The 16,096-nt window shown below is 47.7% G+C and overlaps 1 protein-coding gene and 1 long non-coding RNA gene across 2 annotated transcripts in view; both read right to left on the reverse strand.

The window, feature by feature from the left end:
* Nucleotides 1–16,096, reverse strand: part of MN1 (MN1 proto-oncogene, transcriptional regulator) — a 215,046-nt gene that overhangs the window by 26,684 nt on the left and 172,266 nt on the right. The window lies entirely within an intron of this gene.
* Nucleotides 3,843–16,016, reverse strand: LOC142818530 (uncharacterized). Its single transcript, XR_012896038.2, has 2 exons — nucleotides 6,995–16,016; nucleotides 3,843–3,990 (listed from the first exon to the last, which is right to left on the reverse strand). It is a non-coding gene; the product is annotated as an uncharacterized LOC142818530 (long non-coding RNA).

Consider the following 16,096-nt stretch of genomic DNA (forward strand, 5'->3'; position numbering starts at 1 on the left):
CCGGGGCGGGGACCCCTCCAAGGGCCGCGCGCCCGGGGCCGGCGCTCCCCGCCCCCCCTCCCTCCCGCCGAGTGCCGAGCGCCCGGAGCCGGCGCTCCCCCCCCCTCCCGCCGAGTGCCGCGTGCCCGGAGCCGGCACTCCCCCCCCCCTCCAGCCGAGTGCCGCGCGCCCGGAGCCGGCGCTCCCCCCCCTCCCGCCGAGTGCCCGGAGCCGGCGCTCCCCCCCCCTCCCGCCGAGTGCCGCGTGCCCGGAGCCGGCGCTCCCCCCCCCCCTCCAGCCGAGTGCCGCGCGCCCGGAGCCGGCGCTCCCCCCTCTCCCGCCGAGTGCCGCGTGCCCGGAGCCGGCGCTCCCCCCCCCCCGCCGAGTGCCGAGACACTCCCCCCGCAAGCGCCCGTGCGCCATGTGCCCGGGGCCAGGCCAGCCCCAAGCACCTGGCGGGCGCATTGAAATGCCCCCGCGGGCGCCATGGCGCCCGCGGGCACCGTGTTGGGGACCACGGGTCTAGACGGTGCTTGGTCCTGCCATGGGGGCAGGGGACTGGACTTGATAACCTCTTGTGGTCCCTTCCCATTCTAGGATTCAGTGACTTTGATGAAGTCTTATCTGCAACTGCACCTCCCCTTTGCAAACATTGCTGTGCCTCGTGGTTGGGCTTCTGCTCTAGGTATGGCACTGGGGCACACTGATGGGTGACTGCCTCTAGCCACGGGTTGGGGCAAATATCCCCACATGTGCTGGTAGAACAGTCAGATGCTGAGGACCTGCCTGCTGGAGTCTCAGCGAGATGATTGGCCCTCCCTCTCAGGAAGAGCCCCAAGACTCGAAAAGGCAGCTGCTTTTCCCTCTTAAACTCAGCTGTGGAGCCATGCGCAAAGGCCCCCCTCCTCTCACTCACCGGAGACATGAAACCTTTTGGGGAGGTCTTGCGATGCTGCAGGCCCCCGTGGCGGCAGCAGACACGTGACATGTAGCCCTTCCTCTGTTCTACATCAGCCCAGGCAGCACTTCACTCAGCTGCCTGGGGATGGAAGGAGCTGGCTGACATATGCCCTACCCACGCAGCAGTGATGCCGGGGAGAAGTAGGAAATGACCTGATGGAAGGGGTGTGCCTTCACATGGCCAGGGCGCTCATAGTCTCTGCAGCTCCTGGACTCTTGGATGGGCTTAGAAGCCAGGAACTTCTTTGGCTGGCCACACAAGCACCGTTCCTGTCCCCAGTCAGCTCTCAGACCCAGACCTGAGAACTGCTAGCCTTTCCTCTGAGAACACAGGGACTGCCACCCCAGCACACTGTGCACCTCCCCGCTCCCTGCCCATCCCAGCACCCATCACAAGGGCCTGATCCTGTCTTGTTTCATGCCAGCAAGAGGGCTCAGGGATGGTTGAGTTAACAGCACTGAGGTGACCGGGCACTGGGCTTTCTCAGTGGCTGGCCTGCAGCAAACACACACACACACATAGGTTCCCAGCGGCCAAGAGTGCAACCAGTCAGACATCCCAGTGTGCCTTTAAATATACTGATATGCAGATGTGCCATTGTTCTAATAAATCTTGTGTGTGTGAGAGAGAGGGAGGGAGGGAGGGAAGGAGAAACCAGCACTACTTCTAATACTGCAATACAGCCACTTAGCTTCACATTTGAAAAAATGGTCATTATCAAGAACTAAACTAGGGGGCTGTGTCTAGACTGGCCAGTTTTTCCGGAAAATCAGCCACTTTTCTGGAAAAACTTGCCAGCTGTCTACACTGGCCGCTTGAATTTCCGCAAAAGCACTGACAATCTCATGTAAGATTGTCACTGCTTTTGCGGAAATACTATGCTGCTCCCGTTCGGGCAAGTCTTTTTGCACAAAACTTTTGCGCAAAAGGGCCAGTGTAAACAGCTGAGATTTGTTTTCCGCAAAAAAGCCCCGATCGCAAAAATGGTGATCGGGGCTTTTTGCAGAAAAGCGCGTCCAGATTGGCACGGACGCTTTTCCACAAAAAGTGCTTTCTGCGGAAAAGCGTCCGTGCCAATCTAGACACTCTTTTCAGAAAATGCTTTTAACGGAAAAGTTTTCTGTTAAAAGCATTTCCGGAAAATCATGCCAGTCTAGACGTAGCCGGGATGTTAAAAAGCGGTTAATTATGTAAACGTGTAATCGCTAAATTTTTTAATGATTACACGGTTACATGCTGCAAGCTCTGCAGTAGAAAGCTAATACTACAGAGCCCACAGCACAGGGAGGCAGTCAGATCCTCAGGAGCGGGACCAGGAGCCTGCATGTAACTATTAACAGTAATCATTAACCCTGGCTTACTGATTAACCGTTTAAATGGTTATGCCACTACATCCCTAAACTAACCCCACACTAGCTAGTGTCTGTATGATGACGCTAATAGCTGTAATACTGGGAACAGGCACTTCTAATCGGCATAGACATCACAATAAGATTGCATGTTCATATACTTTGGCTTATTGGAATGGCTCTCACATATGGAGTGTATTAAAACCTGGATTCACCATAAGCCAAGTAAGAAAATGTTCAGCTTATTATGCCCCCAAAGACCAAGAAGTTTCTAGATTCCCAGACACCTGTGGACAGAGTCTGATTCCACCTGCACGAGTATAAGCCCAGGAAACCCCACGGAAGCCAATGGAGTTTTGTTGGATTCATGGTGGGGTAAGATTAGGATCTGGCTCCTACCCTTTAACACACGCAAGCAGCAAAAAGGAAATACCTCATTTCCCACAGACCAGTACACATAAGCTCAGACACACTAGGGCCAAGCATGTGCTGTCTGCTCTGCTCCCCGGTCAGAGCTCTGGCTAGCATTTGGGTTTCTTTGCCATGAGCGTTCATATCTGAAAAAGTCATCAGCCTGCCTGTTCCTTCACTTAGGAAAAAAAAAAAAAAAAAAAAAGGTCACTTCAGGGCTTGTGGGGGTTTTAAACAGAGGAGCACTCTTGATTTTTGACATTGTGCCCCAAGATTATAAAAATGCTGTTCAAAACCCAGACCAGTTGTCACTGCTAATGAGACCTCTGTTAATTTATTTCTGTACCTGGCTATGCCTGCATACAGGGCTTTCTGAGACTGCTTTTCTCCCAGCTTATATGTGCTTATACTAATTTCTCCCACCAATGGTTAAAGTTTCCGGTAGCATGCTGAACCCTGCGCCTCTGACTTCGTGTGTATTTATTTCATTGATGTTGTTTCCAGGTGACATCATTCCTTTTTCATCATTTTTTACCTACAAGTTATTCTGCATTGGCGAATTTTGGAATTAAATTCATGACAGAAGAATCCAGTGACATTCTCCCATTTCCACAGTTCAGTTTATCTGTTTGACATCTTCCCACAGAGATCAGTTCATACACTTGTCGCTGCTCTAACAAGGTGAAGGCAAAGTTATTTGGTTCCTACCAGATTTTCAATTCAAGGGAAAGTTTTGCAAGTCTTCAAGAGAAACATCTGGTTCCAGTGTCACATTGGTTCCTTCCTAAATACGACCACTGACTCTTCCTATTACAATGCTGAGAACCTGTTTATTCAGAGGTTGAACAAACAGGCACACTGCTAAAAGCCTTCAGAACGGCTGCCCTCACTCCCTAGTCCTTGTGATGAGACAGTAACAATGACTAACTGATGAGGAGAAATCATGCTAACTAGCTCTCTATGCACACAAACCACAGGAGGACTGAGTACAAGCAGGGAAACTTTCAGCCCAATGGGTCCCTTTTTTTCAAAGCTAGCTCTAGAGCTCATAAAAAGCATTTCCCCTAATGACTATGGTATTCCTGCTGTGAAACTACAGCACTAGGCTTCTGAAGAGAAAAAAAGCAACCAGAAAACAAAAATAATATTTTACTCAGTACATCCCATGTGATATTTTTAATTTTAAAACCACCGACAGATCTCTGGAGCATCAGCCTTTGCTGAACGAGGTTATTCTTTCATCTCCTATGAAATATGGTGCAGTTGCTGTCATTACCACTGGTTTTTCAACTGAAAAAAAAAAGCAGCCTGAGCTGAGAAGTACATCATGCAAATTTTTGAAGCTCTGTATGTCTTTTCCCCTTATTTTCCCTACTTACAGGTCAGCCTACAGAATAGAGAGAACTCAATAATGGTGTCCCAGTGGAGTCTGTACTGGGACCAATCTCCTATTCATAAATGATATGGAAAAGGAGGGAAATGGTGGGGTGGCAAAATTTGTATATGATACAAAGCTACTCAAAATAGGTCAGTCCAAAGCAGACTGCTAAGAGCTATAAAGGGCTCTCACAACACTGGGTGACTGAACAAGAAAATGGCAGATGAAATTCAATGTTGATAAATGCAAAGTAATGTACTTTAGAAAACATAATCCCAGTGATGCATAGAAAATGATGGCGTCTAAATTAGCTGTTACCACCCACGAGAAATATCTTGGAGTCAGTGTGGATATTTCTCTGAACACATCCACTCCATGGGAAGCAGCAGTCAAAAAAGCTAATAAAATGTTGGGATTCATTAAGATCAATAGAATCAATAATAAGATAGAAAATAAATTCATGGTACATCCACAGCCTGAAAACCACGTGCAGATGTAGTCACCCGTTCCAAAAAAAGATATGTTGGAAATGGACAAGGTTCAGAGAAGCGCAACAAATATGATAAGGAGTATGGAACTACTTTCTATAAAGAGAGATTAATAAAACTGGAAATTGTCAGCTTGGAAAAGAGACTGCTAAGGAAGTGATATTTCCTTCTCAGAACACAAGAACTAGGGGTCATCCCATTAAATTAATAGGCAGCAGGTTTAAAACAAAGAATCATAGAATCATAGAATCATAGGACTGGAAGGGACCTCAAGAGGTCATCGAGTCCAGCCCCCCGCCCTCAAGGCAGGACCAAGCTCCATCTACACCATCCCTGACAGATGTCTATCTAACCTGTTCTTAAATATCTCCAGAGAGGGAGATTCCACCACCTCTCTTGGCAATTTATTCCAATATTTGACCACCCTGACAGTTAGGAATTTTTTCCTAATGTCCAATCTAAACCTCCCCTGCTGCACTTTAAGCCCATTACTCCTTGTCCTGTCCTCAGAAACCAAGAGGAACAAATTTTCGCCTTCCTCCTTGTAACACCCTTTTAGATATTTGAAAACCGCTATCATGTCCCCCCTTAATCTTCTTTTTTCCAAACTAAACAAGCCCAGTTCATGAAGCCTGGCTTCATAGGTCATGTTCTCTAGACCTTTAATCATTCTTGTCGCTCTTCTCTGTACCCTTTCCAATTGCTCCACATCTTTCTTGAATTGTGGCGCCCAGAACTGGACACAGTACTCCAGCTGAGGCCTAACTAGTGCAGAGTAGAGAGGCAGAATGACTTCACGAGTTTTGCTTACAACACACCTGTTGATACAACCTAGAATCATATTTGCTTTTTTTGCAACAGCATCACACTGTTGACTCATATTCAACTTGTGGTCCACTATGACCCCTAGATCCCTTTCTGCCATGCTCCTTCCTAGACAGTCGTTTCCCATCTTGTATGTATGGAACTGATTGTTCCTTCCTAAGTGGAGCACTTTGCATTTCTCTTTATTAAACCTCATCCTGTTTACCTCTGACCATTTCTCTAACTTGCTAAGGTCATTTTGAATTATGTCCCTATCCTCCAAAGAAGTCGCAACCCCACCCAGTTTGGTATCATCTGCAAACTTAATAAGCGTACTCTCTATCCCAATATCTACATCATTGATGAAGAGATTGAACAGTACGGGTCCCAAAACAGACCCTTGAGGAACTCCACTTGTTATCCTCTCCTCAGTTGTTTTTCCCTTCAGTCTTGCTTCCCATGGGACCTTACCTACAAGTTCTCTGAGCTTATCAAAATCTGCCTTCCTGAAATCCATTACCTCAATTGTGCTGGTCTCCCTTCTACCTTTCCTTAAGATCATGAACTCTATTATTTAAAGGAAATATTTCTTCACAACTGTGGAGTTCCCTGCCAGAGGATGTTGTGAAGGCCAAGACTATAAAAGAGTTAAAAAAGAGCTAGAAAAATTCATGGAGGACAGTCTCAGTTAGTCTATAATTTTAAAAAAACAAACAAATGAGTAGTCCTGTGGCACCTTAGAGACTAACAAATATATATAGGGTTTTCATGAGCAAAACCCACCTGTTCAAAGAGGTTAGGTCCATCAATAGCTATTAGTTAGGATGGGTAGGGATGGTGTTCCTGGCCTCTGTTTGCCAGGCTGGGAATGGGCGACAGGGGAGGGATCACTGGATGATTCCCTGTTCTGTTCACTCCCTACGGGGCACCTGGCATTGGCCAATGTCTAAAGTCACAATATGGGCTAGATGGTCTGACCCAGTATGGCCATTCTTATGTTCTCACGAAAACCAAGAAAAAGCGACTTGCCAAGTCTCTGTAGAAAGAGCATTTATGGAGAGGAATGTGTTCAAATTGCTAGCACCACCGTTCAAGTTAATGTAATTACCTGATTGACAATTTGTATGTGTTTTGATCATGTAATTGGGTTGCAAAACCTTAGCTGTGTGGTTTTAATGGCCATGTCTGATTGTTATGGAAAATGTTTTGAAATAGTGAGGGAAAGCTCTGAAAGACTCATCCGGTGAGCAAAGGCCTTACTTTTGATGTTCCGTGTATGCTGAAATCATTCGCTCATGGCAGTGAGATAAAATTGCACCGTAAATACTACCCAGGCAGGTTGCCTATCATAACCAGAATGGAAACCATCTGGCTTCTTCCTCATGCATTCATCATGAGGGAGACAGTCAGCTCTGAAGTAGATGGGTGAACATACAGATTCTGATGCTATGGGAGACACCATACTACAAGGAAGCAGGGACAATATCATCTGAGCAGATACCATGAAAGAGTCCTGGACTAGAAAAAAATCCATGGGTTCCATGTCACATACGAGAACCTTTCATGCAACACTGTTTGCCATCAAACAATTTCTCCAGCATTTTTCTGGGTTCCTTTGATTTACCTTTTCACAGATAAAGATTAACAGGCTCATTTCTACACCGAATGGCGATCAGTTTCCGAAAGGAGCCCTGTTATCAAAGCACAGTGGTCGGTAGCAGGGCCCTAGAATGGTTTCCTTTAGGTACCAAAGTTTAGATTTCTGTGTTACCCAGAGGAGCTGCTGTGAAGAGAAGAGATTCTATGGAACACGAGACAGACTCACTCATCTCCATCCCATAAACAATGCAGGTGATGACATCATTAATCAACAACATTCCCATTCTCTGAGGGTCACTCAAGGCCTGTGCAGAGGCAGGAGAGGAGAAGATTTGAACAGCATGGCAGAGCCTTTAAGGATTATGTCAAGTGGTAAGTCGTTTATTAGTCTCCTGAGCTGCCAGAAAACGTCAGGTCTGGAGGAGCAGAAAGTGCCGTGTTCAGTGTCTCCTGACTCACCGGGGGCCAGGGCATGAGCAGAACCACGCAGGGCAGCTCACAGAGGGGGCTCTCAGGGACAGGCAGCCTAGGCTTGGACAGCGCCTTCCCCTCCTCTGGAGAAACTGAACTGACTCCCTGCACAGGGACGTGTCAGCTCTGGAGGTGCAAGGCAGCAACAGCTGGATTTGCACTTTCCCACAGCGACCGACCAACATTTGCAAGGCTTCTTCCCAGCTTTTCCTTCTTCCCTACTGAACTGCAGCCCGAGTAGTCCTCTCCTCCCTTGGGTGATGGCCACAGATGTGTCTGCCTTCGCTGACAATGCTGGTAAAGGCTGGGGCCTCATCCAAGCTGTGCTATACACCCTAGGGCTGCGCTAGAAAGCAGCACCCCCTCTCCTCAGATATCCCTCTTCTCTGCCAACACTCCCCTCTTCTTTTCTTATACTGCTCTCTTGTGAACAGGGGAGCTTTCAAGACAGAGGACGGTCCCTTCCTGCTACTCAGTCCAAACAGATATGCCAAGAGCTTCCCCAGGCGCAGACTCTGTGTGGTGTCCAGCTGCGTGTGACACAGTCATTGCAAGGTGAGCACAAGGCTGCACTTGCAATGCACCATATCGGATACTCCAGTATGCTAAGCTGGCCCCTGGGAGATCTGAGCAAAGCTGCAGGAAAGGTTGCATGGCCGCCTGCACAAGGCTCACAGTGCTCTGATCAGCAGTTGTGTTGAATTTTCCTGGGTGAGCCAAAGCATCTGCAATTAAATTCCACCTTCATTTGAGGGTCAGTCATTGTTGGTTCAATGGTCACTTTAGGTGATATTGTGCCCCTTGGCAGCACCCTCCTAGACAGTTACAGGTCAAAGAAGGCTGGGTAAGAAGGGACACTTCATTTCCATGTGGGAGAGATTCTACAGTGTCTCTTTCCCTCTCTGTATCTGCACCAGCTGTTCCTTGTCTTGATGAGAGAGTTTGTACAAGCACATAGGGAAGCCAGACCCACAAAGGCAGAAATAAGCCAGGAATCTAGAACAGCCTTTCCAAATGTTGTCAAAACACAGTGCTTTTGCTGAATTCACTGTCAGACTTTGCTGCTGGAAGATGCAGTGAAATCCGAGATTACAGACAACTAAACTCTTCTAGAGACATTCCAAGATTGACAGTGTCCTGGAAAATGCACTTCAAGGAGCAATCTTGCAATGGCTGTGGCCATTTCTGACCCGGCATTACCCAATGCTGGGGATGGATTGGATAGGGAACTATTTTTGAAACAAACAACAAAACCACGACTCACTTTTCAGCTTTCCCACAGAAAGCTCTTTGTCATCCTGTGCCCATTCACCTATGCAAAGATGAGATGACATCTCTGGCTAAAGGCCGGCAGTCTGCACCTCTTTGTCACTTTTAACAAGAAAATAATCGTGCGGAAACATTTGAAAAACAAATCTGTGTTGACACTCCTCATCTGCTAGGTATATTCTGTGAAAGGAAGAAGTACTGCATTAGTGCTTGGCCTTCTCACCTTTACAGCATTGGAGGAAAAATAAAGAGAGAGATGCCCAAAAAGCTGATGCAAGAATAATGAGACCAGGTGGCATTTGGAATGAACAGCAAGGTTGCTCTTCACAAAGGCTCCCAACAAGACACTCAGAGGCCATAACTTCCAGAGGGAGACTGTGAGCAAAGCAAACTGTTGGCAGGGGAGGCTGTGTACACCTGACAGACAGCAGAGCTGTCTAGCGCATTACTATACTATAAAAAAATGAGATCAGGGATAGCGCCTAGAAAGGCCAGAACCATCTAGTGCCGACAGCCTATCTGCAGCCATTGGTTTGGTCTCAGTCTGCAGACCCAAGGAGTCACCAGGACAGTTTGGGATGACTTGCCATGAATGTCTCCTAGTCACTGATGGCGTGGAGCTCTGGAACACTAACATGTTCTAGGCCACGAGCAGAGCAGAGACAGGAAGAAGAGAGGTGTGAAGGAAAACACGAGCTGCTGCACCATGCATCAGAGATTCCAAAGGGCGACCTGGCTCACCGTGTGCAGGAGTTTGCACTGAAGGGGCAGATGCAGATAAGCCACATCATCTCTGGCCCAAACAACCCCAACCTGCCACATCCCCCTCCTGAGGAAGGGGGCACCCTCAAGCTGAGATTCAAGTCTCTCCCTTCTGGAGCATAGTATTGTTCAGGGCACTTCGAGAACCTATTTCAAACCTGCAAGGTCCTGAGCAAGAGGCTGCTCCATGCTGCAGGCTGCATGCACTACTGCCAACTCCCTCTCACTGCCTTTGTGGTGTCACTTCACCTGCAACGATGTCACCCCTTGCAGCCAGCCACTGTTCAGTGCTGAGGCCATGCCCTCGCTGACCCACATTCATGGCTCGGGAACTGCCCTGTGGTACTTTCATTTTCTCTTCTCTATCGCTTGCAGACAGGAGCCTCCTTCCTGCATGTCAGGGCTGATCCCCACTTGCACTCCTCCCATCCGTCACCCCCCCCCCCCCCCAGCATTATCAGCTGCTGCTTTCAGTCCAGGCATGCTGGGAACAACCCTGCTCTGTTCTCATCCTCCAGGCACAGAGCATCAGCAGATGTACACTGTGCTTCATCTGCTAAACACTCAGCGACCTTCACAAGCTGAGAGTCCCTTCACGAGACCATAGTGTAAAGTAATGCACATCGGGAAAAATAACCCCAACTATACGTACAGTATGATGGGGGCTAATTTGGCTACGACAAATCAGGAAAGAGATCTTGGAGTTATCGTGGACAGTTCTCTGAGAACTTCCACGTAGCGTGCGGCGGCGGTCAAAAAGGCAAATAGGATGCTAGGAATTATTAGGAAAGGGATAGAAAATAAGACCCAGAATATCTTACTGCCCCTGTATAAAACTATGGTACGCCCACATCTGGAATACTGTGTACAGATGTGGTCTCCTCACCTCAAAAAAGATATTTTGGCCTTAGAAAGGGTTCAGAAAAGGGCAACTAAAATGATTAGGGGTTTGGAACGGGTCCCATATGAGGAGAGGTTAAAGCGACTGGGACTTTTCAGTTTAGAAAAGAGGAGACTGAGGGGGGATATGATAGAGGTCTATAAAATCATGAGTGGTGTAGAGAGGGCTGATAAAGAAAAGTTATTTATTAGTTCCCATAATAGAAGAACTAGAGGACACCAAATGAAATTAATGGGTAGCAGGTTTAAAACTAATAAAAGAAAGTTCTTCTTCACACAGCTTATAGTCAACCTGTGGAACTCCTTGCCAGAGGAGGCTGTGAAGGCTAGGACTATAATAGAGTTTAAAGAGAAGCTAGATAATTTCATGGAGGTTAGGTCCATAAAAGGCTATTAGCCAGGGGATAAAATGGTGTCCTTGGCCTGTGTCTGTCAGAGGCTGGAGAAGGATGGCAGGAGACAAATCGCTTGACCATTGTCTTCAGTCCATCCTCTCTGGGGTACATGGCACTGGCCACTGTCGGTAGACAGGATACTGGGCTAGAAGGACCTTTGGTCTGACCCAGTATGGCCGTTCTGATGTTCTAGAATCCTAGAACTGGAAGGGATCAGTCCCCTGCCCTGATGATTTTCAGAGCACACAGCATGCACGGGTCCCCCTGCATTCCCACTATGGGGGCTATGCTCAAGCCCCTGACTTTTGGAGGTAGAATATATTCCCATCGGTAGCCATCTGCATGTGCTATTGCATCGCAACCAATGTCCCTCTATCCACAATGTACAGACGTGAAAAGCCTTTTGCCATGTTCCAAGCAGTGCTTGCTGTCCTGGAGACTGGCCACTATTGCGGGTTACATTCCCCCCAAATCATTGCAAATAGCCACCTGAGAAGCTGGTGACACTGAAGCCTCCCATGGCCTCGGCCAGGCCCTTCATGTGGAAGTGGAAAGAGGAGGCCAAAGGGTGCAGTAGATGTGGACTACACAAGGAAGCTGGCAAGAAAAGCCTGTCTGATTACCACATGGGAACATTAGCTGCTTTCATCTTGCAAGGAAACCCAAGGCCCTTCTCCCCAGAGTCACCCTGCAATTCTTGGAAAGGCGTCTTGTAACAGGAACCAACAGTTTGTGCTACATCATCCCCTGCCTAAAAAACCCTTCCAAGCTGATAACGCTCAGGAAAAACAGCCTGAGTAGTTAACACTTCATCAAAGCCTCAGGTCCCAGCACCCTGTGCATTCCTTTCCTCACCGAAAAGTCATCATTACTCATTTCCTACTGGCTTGTAACAAGGTGTGGGTTGCTTGGGGTTTTGTGAAGAGTTCAGGCTTGCTCCAATCACTCTCTCAGCTAAGGGGGAAAGCTGCCTGAGCTGCAGAGCACACCAAGGCTTGCTGTTGAGCTACGTAAATGCACACGGGCTTTCCAGCCCCAGGGAAGGCCCTGCAGCTGCAGGGAAACACACTGCCATAGACAGATGTCAGTAATGTAACAAGGAAAGGGATGGGAAAGGTTCCGGTGCCCCAGGCCCCCTGCTTTCTCAGGGGCATAGAGAACACACACCGGATATCAGTGGGCAATTCCTGTGTGTTGCTCCGGAGGGCAAGAAAACACCAAGAGTGCTGTGGGGACAGCCAGACCCACTAGTGTCTTGACGGATGGTTCCATCGCTGTGAAGATAATGGCCCATTTCCTCCATGCTCAGGATTCCAGCCAGTCATCACTCCCTTTCCCAGATGACTCCCTCCCAGCACAGCCAGTGGCACCAGGCACCCTGCACAGTTGGCAGCAGTATACCCTGGCAGTGGGGGGTACATGGAACAGAGACGTGGGGCAGAGCTGAGATGGCAGTGCATGGCTGAACACTAGCTGCAGTAATGGCAAGGCATGTGCTTGAGGGTGGAGGAGTAGCAGGTATGTCCTGTCAGGTGACTTCACTTCTCATTCCCTGGCTTCTGTGGGTCAGTGTGGCATATGTCGTAGGGAGCAACCCTCGCTGCCTCACAATGAGTGTGTCAGTGCAAGCGATGAAAGGTCACGCTGCTGGGCAGGGCTAGGAGTGTGCAAGTCTCAGTGTGGCCACTTTGTGCACTTACCTTACAGAGACTTGCTGGAATAACGGCCAGGCGTATAAAAGCAGTCAGCCCAGCAGGCGAGAGTGAGCAGTAAAGCATGACGCCTCCAAAAACTCAAATTTATTTAGCTCTCCTGAAACTCATGGTTATCTGCAGTCCTGCACCCAGCAAGTCAGGGGTACGTCAGAACTAGCACGAGAGAGGCAGTGGGTGAAAGAAGATGGATCCACGGACAAACAGGAAGGTGAAAATTATGGACTCTAGGAAATGTTTGGTACTGGTTAGCAAATAAGCCTGTCGCTACAGAATGCTAGGTCATCTGCTACCACTCCTGGTTTTATTAAGTGAGGTGGCTAAGAGCTTCTTCAAAAACAAGACTTTGTGGCTGAATCCTTTTTACTCTTGGTTTTCTAGCAGGTCAGTCCCTGCCTGCCCAGTCCAATGTGCCTGGTCCTCTTGTTTTCCTGCCAAGTTTTTATTGTTCCCATACCTCTCTTAGAGCTGCTTTAACATCTCTTCGGGGGGTACAGACAATGAAGAGACTTCTGTCCCAGATGGGAGCAGAGGATGGGGCTGGGTGGCTCCGGCTTGCAGTAGCAGGTTATTGAAAAGCAACACACACACACTCTCTCTCTCTCTCTCCTACAGCTCCTGGGACTCCCCTCCCTGGAGCAAGGCTGCCGTATAGCACAGAGGAATGAGCTCAGCCCAAAGGGCATCTAAGTGGATGCATCACAAAGACAAAGGATCCCCCCTTTCCTGCCTGACCCTCTTGTCTCTGGTGTGCTGCAAACTGTGAGTTTTGGAAGGTAGCAAAAGAAGAACATGGAACTAAGGGGCAAGAGGGACTCATCATATTTCTAAGCTGGCACCAAGGAACAGGGACTGGCGATGGGCCAGGGGTAAGTTAGTAGTTGTGTATAGCACAACAACCGCTTTTCAGAGTCCACTCCTTGTCTTGCCACACAAAAGCCCCTGGAATTCTGCCCCTCTACTCCCAGCATAATGCATCCCCAGGTCAGACTGCAGCTACCATTAGAAAAGCAGAGTGAAAACAATCCACCATATGTCCCAACGTCCTGCTCCAAATGGAAAAACACCCGGAGGACTCTCTAGCATGGACTGTCTCTCTTCAGGCTGTGCTCACACACAGGTAAGAGAACACAGGAAACATCTGATGGGGAAACTTAAAAAACAGCGAATGGCCCTGCAGCAGCTTAGAGACTAACAAAAAATGTAGAAAGGCTCATGAGCTGCCATGGGCAAATCCCACTGATGCTGCAATCTGCATATACTCCTGTTACAATCGGATGCAGTGTTGTTTACGAATAGCATTGTATAACAATGGGATGGGCACATGTAGAAATACTGGAGGATGGGCACTTTGTATGTTGGAACAAAACAGTGGCTTGCCCATCATACTGACCTGCTCTCATTTCAGCTGTCTCCTTACCAAACCTTTCTGTCCCTTCTATGGGGAAAGCAACAAAAGGCCCATGAACACCTATGTGCTAGAAAGCTAGTGAGAGAAACTGCATCTTCAACAAGTGGTGCAGCCTGCCTCAAAGAGGCCATCCTGTAGTCCGACTAAGCTCACACACAGGCTGCATAGCTCCTAAAACCTTTACATTTAGCTCTCTGGTTTAGCTGTGCTTGTAACTAGCAATGGGTCTGGTACCACCGAGCTTTGGGGAAATCCAGTTCCAAACATCATGTCTTGTCATGATGATTGCTATATACTGAATTCAGAGGGTTGGAGTATACGACTACTGAGTTCCTTCCCCATCTTACACTTCTATGATTCTATGAATAGAGCCAAGATTGTGGACCTCACCCTAGTGCCCTTGTTTTCTCTTTGCAGCCCATTTCTACATATAATGCTCTTGCCTCATTTTTTGCCCATATGGGATAGGATTTTAAAATTACAGACACTGTGCCTTGTGCTCTGTAACAGACTGGGTGTGTCTAAACTACAGGTTTTTTTCGAAAAAAGTGGCCTTTTTGCAAAAAAAAACTTCCCCTGCTTCTAGACTGCTGCCACGTTCTTTCGAAAGTAAATCAAAAGAACCCAGCGTTTTTTTCAATCATGGACAACCTCGTTTTATGAGGAAGAGCACTTTTTTTCGAAAGTGCTCTTTTGAAAAAAGGCGCTATGTAATGCAAACTGTGCTTTTTCGAAAGAGAGCATCCAGACTGCCTGGGTGCTCTCTTTCGAAAAAGCGGCTTGCTTTTTCAAAAGTACTGGCTGTAGTCTAGACGCTCTTTTTCGAAAGAGGCTTGCAGTCTAGACGTAGCCTGTGAGCACAGCAAGTGAACAGGGAGTGCACTGGCCATGTCCCAGCACAAGCAGGGGCTCTTACCCATCAGAACAGTGTATCTGAAAATGGGCTCAGCTGTGGAGACCAGCAGGCTGCAAACTCATGGCATTGTTTCTCACTGTTGACCCAGAAAGGTAAATATGGATTTGTTCTGCTCTTTTACAGGTTTGTCCTTAGTAAACATTAATTCTAAAAGTTTTTACCCTGCATAGCAGCCTGGGGACACACATCTACATACAGGCAAGAAGAGGGAACCTCCTCCCAACATCATCTCACTCAGCTCAGCTCAGACATCTGGGAGAAGGAGCTTACCGCAGAGCTCTGCAGAAATCTTAAAAGGATCCATCCGAGTTATTGCTCCATTGGGGAATCTCAGCAGTCAGACAGGGCGGGCTCTGTTCCATGTACGGAACACTGGGTCAGCTGGAGACCCGGGGGAGCACATGGAAAGGCTCTGCAGACCCAACAGGATAGGAGACTAGGACTGAGACCAGAGGACAGCAGAGGAACAGAGAATGCACCCATCCAGTTCTTGGCTTCACACAGATGTTGCACTTGTTTAACTTAACTATTTTTAAACAGCTGCAGATCCCCGTGTGCGTACTTATTTCCATTTGGGAATGTCTCTTTTCAGTTTCACTTGCAGTGATGTGAGCCAAGCCAAAAGCATGGTTCCCTACGAAATAAGAGTGTCCACACAGCTTTTTGCACTTGTTTAACCAAGTTAGTGTAAAATCACCTATTAAGTTACACTGCCACCACTTTCTCACGCAGACAAAGCCTCATGTTCTTCTGCATGTAGCAGAGGCGTTATTCCAGGCGGATGGAGTGGGATAAAGGTGAGAATTTACATTTCCAACAGAGGGAAATAAAAAAAGCAAGCAGTGGAAGCTCTATTGTTTGTATAAAACAACACAGGATTCAAAGCTAGGATACACACAGCAGGGGTCATAGCCACACAAGATTTTTCCATCAGTGTTTTTTAATTATATAAAGTAGGACATCTCCATCTCAAATTCAAGTTCTTTAAAATTTTATCAGAAGAGAAATGCATTCCAAATCTTCATGGTCCTTAAATGGTTCCTTTTTAATTAATAATTTCCTGAACTTGCTGCACTTGATTCCCATTTCTCAGCAGGTCCTTGTGCACTGGTACCCAACAAATAAACCATCTCTATGTATCAACACATTGAGATGTCAAAGTAAGGAATCCAAGCGTATGTCTAGACTACATGGCTCTGTCGCCAGAGCCATGTAGATTAGTTTACTAGACATACCCAAATGAAGCGAGGATTTAAATAATCGCCGCTTCATTTAAATTAAAATGGCTGCC

Source organism: Pelodiscus sinensis, chromosome Z (genome assembly GCF_052426305.1).
Source record: "Pelodiscus sinensis isolate ZL-2025 chromosome Z, ASM5242630v1, whole genome shotgun sequence".
Taxonomy (NCBI): Eukaryota; Metazoa; Chordata; order Testudines; family Trionychidae; genus Pelodiscus; species Pelodiscus sinensis.